Raw genomic sequence first — 9,500 nt, 5'->3', positions numbered from 1 at the left:
TGGTTCTATGGTGACTGTTCTGTGAGGTCTGGTTCTATGGTGACTGTTCTGTGAGGTCTGGTTCTGTGGTTCTATGGTGACTGTTCTGTGAGGTCTGGTTCTATGGTTCTATGTTGACTGTTCTGTGAGGCCTGGTTCTATGGTTCTATGGTGACTGTTCTGTGAGGTCTGGTTCTGTGGTTCTATGGTGACTGTTCTGTGAGGTCTGGTTCTATGGTTCTATGTTGACTGTTCTGTGAGGCCTGGTTCTATGGTTCTATGGTGACTGTTCTGTGAGGTCTGGTTCTGTGGTTCTATGGTGACTGTTCTGTGAGGTCTGGTTCTGTGGTTCTATGGTGACTGTTCTGTGAGGTCTGGTTCTATGGTGACTGTTCTGTGAGGCCTGGTTCTATGGTTCTATGGAGACTGTTCTGTGAGGCCTGGTTCTAGGCTTCTATGGAGACTGTTCTGTGAGGTCTGGTTCTATGGTGACTGTTCTCTGAGGCCTGGTTCTATGGTTCTATGGAGACTGTTCTGTGAGGCCTGGTTCTATGGTGACTGTTCTGTGAGGTCTGGTTCTATGGTTCTAGTGGTGACTGTTCTGTGAGGTCTGGTTCTATAGTTCTATGGTGACTATTCTGTGAGGTCTGGTTCCATGGTTCTATGGTGACTGTTCTGTGAGGCCTGCTTCTGTGGTTCTATGGTGACTGTTCTGTGAGTTCTGGTTCTGTGGTTCTATGGTGACTATTCTGTGAGGTCTGGTTTTGTGGTTCTATGGTGACTGCTCTGTGAGGCCTGGTTCTATGGTTCTATGGTGACTGTTCTGTGAGGTCTGGTTCTATGGTGACTGTTCTATGGTTCTATGGTGACTGTTCTGTGAGAAATGGTTCTATGGTGACTGTTCTGTGAGGTCTGGTTCTATGGTGACTGTTCTGTGAGGTATGGTTCTGTGGTTCTATGGTGACTGTTCTGTGAGGCCTGGTTCTATGGTGACTGTTCTGTGAGGTCTGGTTCTATGGTGACTGTTCTGTGAGGCCTGCTTCTATGGTGACTGTTCTGTGAGGCCTGGTTCTATGGTTCTATGGAGACTGTTCTGTGAGGCCTGGTTCTATGGTTCTATGGAGACTGTTCTGTGAGGCCTGGTTCTATGGTTCTATGGAGATTGTTCTCTGAGGCCTGGTTCTATGGTTCTATGGAGACTGTTCGGTGAGACCTGGTTCTATGGTTCTATGGACACTGTTCTGTGAGGCTTGGTTCTATGGTTCGGAGGAGGAGAGAGGAGGAGAGGGATCCCTGCTGCTAATTTACATACTTGTTGCTATGAGCACGGGTAGGCATGACGACATCACGTCTGACAGCTGCGGCCGCCTCATGGCTTCTCAGAAGCACAGAGAGATACTAGAGATTAGACTAGAGATACTAGACTAGAGACTAGACACTAGATACTAGAGACTAGACTAGAGATACTAGACTTAAGACTAGACACTAGATACAAGAGACTAGACTAGAGACTAGCAACTAGAGACTAGAGACTAGACTAGAGATACTAGACTAGAGACTAGATACTAGATACTAGAGAGACTAGACTAGAGACTAGAGACTAGATACTAGAGAGTAGACTAGAGATACTAGACTAGAGATACTAGACTAGAGACTAGAGACTAGATACTACAGACTAGACTAGATATACTAGACTAGAGATACTAGACTAGAGATACTAGACTAGAGACTAGATACTAGACTAGAGATACTAGACTAGAGATACTAGACTAGAGACTAGATACTAGAGATTAGACTAGAGATACTAGACTAGAGACTAGATACTAGAGACTAGACTAGAGATACTAGACTAGACACTAGATACCAGAGACTAGAGACTAGAGACTAGAGACTAGAGACTAGACTAGAGACTAGACTAGCGACTAGCGACTAGCGACTAGAGACTAGAGACTAGAGACTAGATACTAGAGACTAGACTAGAGACTAGCGACTAGAGACTAGAGACTAGAGACTAGACTAGAGATACTAGACTAGAGACTAGATACTAGATACTATACTAGAGATACTAGACTAGAGACTAGAGATTAGACTAGAGATACTAGACTAGAGACTAGAGACTAGAGACTAGAGACTAGACTAGCGACTAGAGAGACTAGACTAGAGATACTAGACTAGAGACTAGATACTAGAGACTAGACTAGAGATACTGGAATAGAGATACTAGACTAGAGACTAGATACTAGAGATTAGACTAGAGATACTAGACTAGAGACTAGATACTAGATACTAGACTAGAGATACTAGACTAGAGATTAGAGACTAGACTAGAGATACTAGACTAGAGACTAGAGACTAGACTAGAGATACTAGACTAGAGACTAGAGACTAGACTAGAGATACTATACTAGAGATACTAGACTAGAGACTAGAGACTAGAGACTAGACTAGAGATACTAGACTAGAGACTAGATACTAGAGACTAGACTAGATATACTGGAATAGAGATACTAGACTAGAGACTAGATACTAGAGATTAGACTAGAGATACTAGACTAGAGACTAGATACTAGAGATTATACTAGAGATACTAGACTAGAGATACTAGACTAGAGACTAGATACTAGAGATTAGACTAGAGATACTAGACTAGAGATACTAGACTAGAGACTAGATACTAGAGACTAGACTAGAGATACTAGACTAGAGATTAGAGACTAGACTAGAGATACTAGACTAGAGACTAGAGACTAGACTAGAGATACTAGACTAGAGACTAGAGACTAGACTAGAGATACTAGACTAGAGACTAGATACTAGAGACTAGACTAGAGATACTAGACTAGAGATACTAGACTAGAGACTAGATACTAGAGACTAGACTAGAGATACTAGACTAGAGACTAGAGACTAGAGACTAGATACTAGAGACTAGACTAGAGATACTGGAATAGAGATACTAGACTAGAGACTAGATACTAGAGATTAGACTAGAGATACTAGACTAGAGACTTGATAGAGATTAGACTAGAGATACTAGACTAGAGATACTAGACTAGAGACTAGATACTAGAGATTAGACTAGAGATACTAGACTAGAGATACTAGACTAGAGACTAGATACTAGAGACTAGACTAGAGATACTAGACTAGAGATTCTAGTCTAGAGACTAGATACTAGAGACTAGACTAGAGATACTAGACTAGAGATTCTAGACTAGAGACTAGACTAGAGACTAGAGACTAGATACTAGATACTAGAGACTAGACTAGAGATATTAGACTAGAGATTCTAGACTAGAGACTAGAGACTAGACTAGAGATTAGACTAGAGATACTAGACTAGAGACTAGAGACTAGATACTAGAGACTAGACTAGAGATACTAGACTAGAGATACTAGACTAGAGACTAGATACTAGAGACTAGACTAGAGATACTAGACTAGAGACTAGAGACTAGATACGAGAGACTAGATACGAGAGACTAGATACTAAACAATAGAGACTAGATACTAGAGATACTAGACTAGAGATACTAGACTAGAGACTAGAGACTAGATACTAAACAATAGAGACTAGATACTAGAGACTAGAGAGAGATTCCGTCACTGACCACCAGCTCAGTCTGGTGTGGCTACTGACCATCCACAGAAAGAGATACTAGAGACTAGATACTAGAGATTAGATACTAGAGATACTAGACTAGAGACTAGAGACTAGAGACTAGATACTAGAGACTAGACTAGAGATACTAGACTAGAGATACTAGACTAGGGACTAGATACTAGAGACTAGATACTAGACTAGAGATACTAGACTAGAGACTAGAGACTAGAGACTAGACTAGAGATACTAGACTAGAGATACTAGACTAGAGATACTAGACCAGAGGTACTAGACCAGAGATTCTAGAATAGAGACTAGAGATACTAGACTAGAGACTAGAGACTAGAGACTAGAGACTAGACTAGAGATACTAGACTAGAGATACTAGACCAGAGATACTAGACCAGAGATACTAGACCAGAGATTCTAGAATAGAGACTAGAGACTAGACTAGAGATACTAGACTAGAGATACTAGACTAGAGATACTAGACTAGAGATACTAGACCAGATATTCTAGAATAGAGACTAGAGACTAGACTAGAGATACTAGACTAGAGACTAGAGACTAGATACTAGAGACTAGATACTAGACTAGATATACTAGACTAGAGATACTAGACTAGATATACTAGACTAGAGACTAGATACTAGAGATTAGACTAGAGATACTAGACTAGAGATACTAGACTAGAGACTAGAGACTAGATACTAGAGACTAGAGACTAGAGATACTAGACTAGAGACTAGAGACTAGACTAGAGATACTAGACTAGAGATACTAGACTAGAGACTAGAGACTAGATACTAGAGACTAGATACTAGAGACTAGAGACTAGACTAGAGACTAGAGATTAGACTAGAGATACTAGACTAGAGATACTAGACTAGAGATACTAGACTAGAGACTAGAGACTAGAGACTAGACTAGAGATACTAGACTAGAGACTAGAGACTAGAGACTATACTAGAGATACTAGACTAGAGATACTAGACTAGAGACTAGAGACTAGAGACTAGACTAGAGATACTAGACTAGAGATACTAGACTAGAGACTAGAGACTAGACTAGAGATACTAGACTAGAGATACTAGACTAGAGACTAGAGACTAGATACTAGAGACTAGATACTAGACTAGATACTAGAGACTAGATACTAGACTAGCTACTAGAGATACTAGACTAGTGATACTAGACTAGAGACTAGAGACTAGAGACTAGAGACTAGAGACTAGAGATACTAGACTAGAGATACTAGACTAGAGACTAGAGACTAGATATGAGAGACTAGATACTAGAGACTATAGATACTAAACAATAGAGACTAGATACTAGAGACTAGAGAGAGATTCCGTCACTGACCACCAGCTCAGCCTGGTGTGGCTACTGACCATCCACAGAAAGAGATACTAGAGACTAGATACTAGACTAGAGACCAGAAAGAGATACCGTCACTGCCCACCAGCTCAGCCTGGCCTGGCTAAGACAGCTCAGAGACTCTGAATCATCATGGTGGTGCAGTTTTATATCAGCCAAGCACTAAACGTGTTCTCTGGGTTTGACAAAGATGCTCAAACCATGCTGTATTTTTCCTCGTAAACTATTATCTATCATTTTATTACCCACAGAATAATAATCATCTTTACTATAATATGCATGGATGTTTGATGGAAAACTCAACAGATAGATTTGGAGGACGTTGGGGTTGAACCAGAGTGCTGGGCTCTGAGGAGCGTTAGCAGGCCTGAGGGTCTTCATCACCTCAGGCTGGAGACTAGTGGCCTGGCTGGAGACTGACCCTGATCACCCCCCAGCCTGCTGGAGACTGACCCTGATCACCCCCCAGCCTGCTGGAGACTGACCCTGATCACCCCCCAGCCTGCTGGAGACTAGTGGCCTGGCTGGAGACTGACCCTGATCACCCCCCAGCCTGCATAACTACCTCACTGACAGAGCAGGGGAGGGACACAGGATAGAGAGGGAGGAGACAGAAGGAGGGAGGAGAGAGAGGGAGGAGAGAGAGAGGAGAGAGAAAGAGAGGAGAGAGAGGGATGAGAGAGAAGGAGGGAGGAGAGAGAGGGAGGAGAGAGAGAGGAGAGAGAAGGAGAGAGAGGGAGGAGACAGAAGGAGGGAGGAGAGAGAGGGAGGAGAGAGAGAGGAGAGAGAAGGAGAGGAGAGAGAGGGAGGAGACAGAAGGAGGGAGGAGAGAGAGGGAGAAGAGAGAGAGGAGAGAGAAAGAGAGGAGAGAGAGGGATGAGAGAGAAGGAGGGAGGAGAGAGAGGGAGGAGAGAGAGAGGAGAGAGAAGGAGAGAGAGGGAGGAGACAGAAGGAGGGAGGAGAGAGAGGGAGGAGAGAGAGAGGAGAGAGAAGGAGAGGAGAGAGAGGGAGGAGACAGAAGGAGGGAGGAGAGAGAGGGAGAAGAGAGAGAGGAGAGAGAAAGAGAGGAGAGAGAGGGATGAGAGAGAAGGAGGGAGGAGAGAGAGGGAGGAGAGAGAGAGGAGAGAGAAGGAGAGAGAGGGAGGAGACAGAAGGAGGGAGGAGAGAGAGGGAGGAGAGAGAGAGGAGAGAGAAGGAGAGGAGAGAGAGGGAGGAGACAGAAGGAGGGAGGAGAGAGAGGGAGAAGAGAGAGAGGAGAGAGAAAGAGAGGAGAGAGAGGGATGAGAGAGAAGGAGGGAGGAGAGAGAGGGAGGAGAGAGAGAGGAGAGAGAAGGAGAGAGAGGGAGGAGACAGAAGGAGGGAGGAGAGAGAGGGAGGAGAGAGAGAGGAGAGAGAAGGAGAGGAGAGAGAGGGAGGAGACAGAAGGAGGGAGGAGAGAGAGGGAGAAGAGAGAGAGGAGAGAGAAAGAGAGGAGAGAGAGGGATGAGAGAGAAGGAGGGAGGAGAGAGAGGGAGGAGAGAGAGAGGAGAGAGAAGGAGAGAGAGGGAGGAGACAGAAGGAGGGAGGAGAGAGAGGGAGGAGAGAGAGAGGAGAGAGAGAGGAGAGAGAAGGAGAGGAGAGAGAGGGAGGAGACAGAAGGAGGGAGGAGAGAGAGGGAGAAGAGAGAGAGGAGAGAGAAAGAGAGGAGAGAGAGGGATGAGAGAGAAGGAGGGAGGAGAGAGAGGGAGGAGAGAGAGAGGAGAGAGAAGGAGAGAGAGGGAGGAGACAGAAGGAGGGAGGAGAGAGAGGGAGAAGAGAGAGAGGAGAGAGAAGGAGAGGAGAGAGAGGGAGGAGACAGAAGGAGGGAGGAGAGAGAGGGAGGAGACAGAAGGATGGAGGAGAGAGAGGGAGAAGAGAGAGAGGAGAGAGAAGGAGAGAGAGGGAGGAGACAGAAGGAGGGAGGAGAGAGAGAGGAGCAAGAAGGGGATGAGAGAGAGGGAGGAGAGAGAGAGGAGAGAGAAGGAGAGGAGAGAAGAGAGAGGAGAAGAAAGAGAGGTGGAGGGAGGAGAGAAGAGAGAGGGCAAGGGAGGAGAGGAGAGAGAGGGGGGAGAGAGGGAGGAGAGAGAGTGGGAGGAGAGAGAGGGAGGGAGGAGAAGAGAGAGAGACGAGAGAAGGAGGAGAGGAGAGAGAGAGAGAGGGAGGAGAGATATCAGACTGAGGCATCTGCTATTTAAAGTATAGCTGCTCCATATAGACTGGACACTGGGGAGATGGACGACCTTCAAGACCCACGTCCTCCTGCCTGGTTACCTCAGGCCTGCTCACTCAGAGCAGACGTTTCAGTTAATGGGTCCACGTCAAGGAGGAGCCTTTTCTATGGAGTAACTCCTCTTTGACTGACTCTCAGGTCTATGAAGTTACAAAGATACTAGTCAGTGTCACATAGTAATACTAGGTGTTTGTTAGATCACCTTTAGACCACCTAGCCCTAAACCTAACCACGTAAAGACCTCCTAGCCCTAAACCTAACCACGTAAAGACCTCCTAGCCCTAAACCTAACCACGTAAAGACCTCCTAGCCCTAAACCTAACCACGTAAAGACCTCCTAGCCCTAAACCTAGCCACGTAAAGAGCTCCTAGCCCTAAACCTAACCACGTAAAGAGCTCCTAGCCCTAAACCTAACCACGTAAAGACCTCCTAGCCCTAAACCTAACCACGTAAAGACCTCCTAGCCCTAAACCTAACCACGTAAAGACCTCCTAGCCCTAAACCTTACCACGTAAAGACCACCTAGCCCTAAACCTAACCACATAAAGACCTCCTAGCCCTAAACCTAACCACGTAAAGACCTCCTAGCCCTAAACCTTACCACGTAAAGACCACCTAGCCCTAAACCTAACCACGTAAAGACCTCCTAGCCCTAAACCTTACCACGTAAAGACCACCTAGCCCTAAACCTAACCACATAAAGACCTCCTAGCCCTAAACCTTACCACGTAAAGACCTCCTAGCCCTAAACCTTACCACGTAAAGACCAACTAGCCCTAAACCTAGCCACATACATGGTAAATGGACTGCACTTATATAGCGCTTTTCCACCTTAGCGGCACTCAAAGCGCTTTACAATGGCCTCTCATTCACCCATTCACACACACATTCACACACCAATGGCGGTAGCTGCCATGCAAGGTGCCAACCTGCTCATTGGGAGCAATTTGGGGTTCAGTGTCTTGCTCAAGGACACTTCGACATGTGGACAGTCGGAGCTGGGATTCGAACCACTGACTCTTCGATCATTGAACGACCCGCTCTACCAACTGAGCTACAGCCACCCCCGTAAATACCTCCTAGCCCTAAACCTAACCACGTAAAGACCACCTAGTCCTAAACCTAGCCCCGTAAAGACCTCCTAGCCCTAAACCTAGCCACGTAAAGATCACCTAGCCCTAAACCTAGCCCCGTAAAGACCTCCTAGCCCTAAACCTAGCCCCGTAAAGACCTCCTAGCCCTAAACCTAACCACGTAAAGACCACCTAGTCCTAAACCTAACCATGTAAAGACCTCCTAGCCCTAAACCTTACCACGTAAAGACCTCCTAGCCCTAAACCTAGCCACGTAAAGACCACCTAGTCCTAAACCTAACCATGTAAAGACCTCCTAGCCCTAAACCTTACCACGTAAAGACCTCCTAGCCCTAAACCTAGCCACGTAAAGACCACCTAGTCCTAAACCTAGCCACGTAAAGACCACCTAGCCCTGAACCTAACCAAGTAAAGACCTCCTAGCCCTAAACCTAGCCACGTAAAGACCTCCTAGCCCTAAACCTAACCACATAAAGACCTCCTAGCCCTAAACCTAGCCACGTAAAGACCACCTAGCCCTAAACCTAGCCACGTAAAGACCACCTAGCCCTAAACCTAGCCACATAAAGACCACCTAACCATAACCGAAACCTTAACCCTAACCGCCTTTAGACCTCCAGAGTCGAACCACAGACCAGTGCTAGTCCACACCCCCACCACTAGACGCCCATCACACCCCAGATGACTGGACCTGTTTGCGTGGAGGCCTAGGGAGTCCGTGGTGGAGTTGCGGGAGAGACGCCACGCACACACACACACACACACACACACACACACACACACACACACACACACAAACATATATATATTAGAGTTGATTTCAGCTTGGACAACTCCCACCTCCAGGCTTGGCCAGCGAGGCAGGCTGTGAGGGGGACGTGTGGCAGCTGAACACAACCAGAGGAGGGGTGTGTGTGTGTGTGTGTGTGTGTGTGCGTGCGCGTGCGCGTGCGCGTGTGCGTGTGCGTGAGTGAGTGAGTGAGTGAGTGAGTGAGTGAGTGAGTGAGTGAGTGTGTGTGTGTGTGTGTGTGTGTGCGCGAGTGTATGTGTGTGTGTATACATGCGTGCATGTGTGTGTGTGTGCGTATGTGTGTGTGTGAACACTTCAGAGGAGGGGTGTGATTGAGCAATCAGTGGCTCTCTGAGTTCTGGATGAAAGAATGAACCAACAGTGAGCTGGTTAAACAGAGAGAGAGA

At 46.3% G+C, this 9,500-nt stretch overlaps 1 protein-coding gene across 1 annotated transcript in view; it reads right to left on the bottom strand.

Annotated features, from left to right (window-relative positions):
* LOC311326426 (protein MTSS 1-like) overlaps positions 1-9,500 on the bottom strand; it is a gene marked incomplete at both ends in the record, with an annotated part of 109,262 nt that overhangs the window by 84,551 nt on the left and 15,211 nt on the right. The window lies entirely within an intron of this gene.

This window comes from Borostomias antarcticus (assembly GCF_949987555.1).
Source record: "Borostomias antarcticus genome assembly, chromosome: 27".
Taxonomy (NCBI): domain Eukaryota; kingdom Metazoa; phylum Chordata; class Actinopteri; order Stomiiformes; family Stomiidae; genus Borostomias; species Borostomias antarcticus.
The sequence above is the reverse complement of the archived record's forward strand: the minus strand, read 5'-3'. Positions and strand labels throughout refer to the sequence as shown.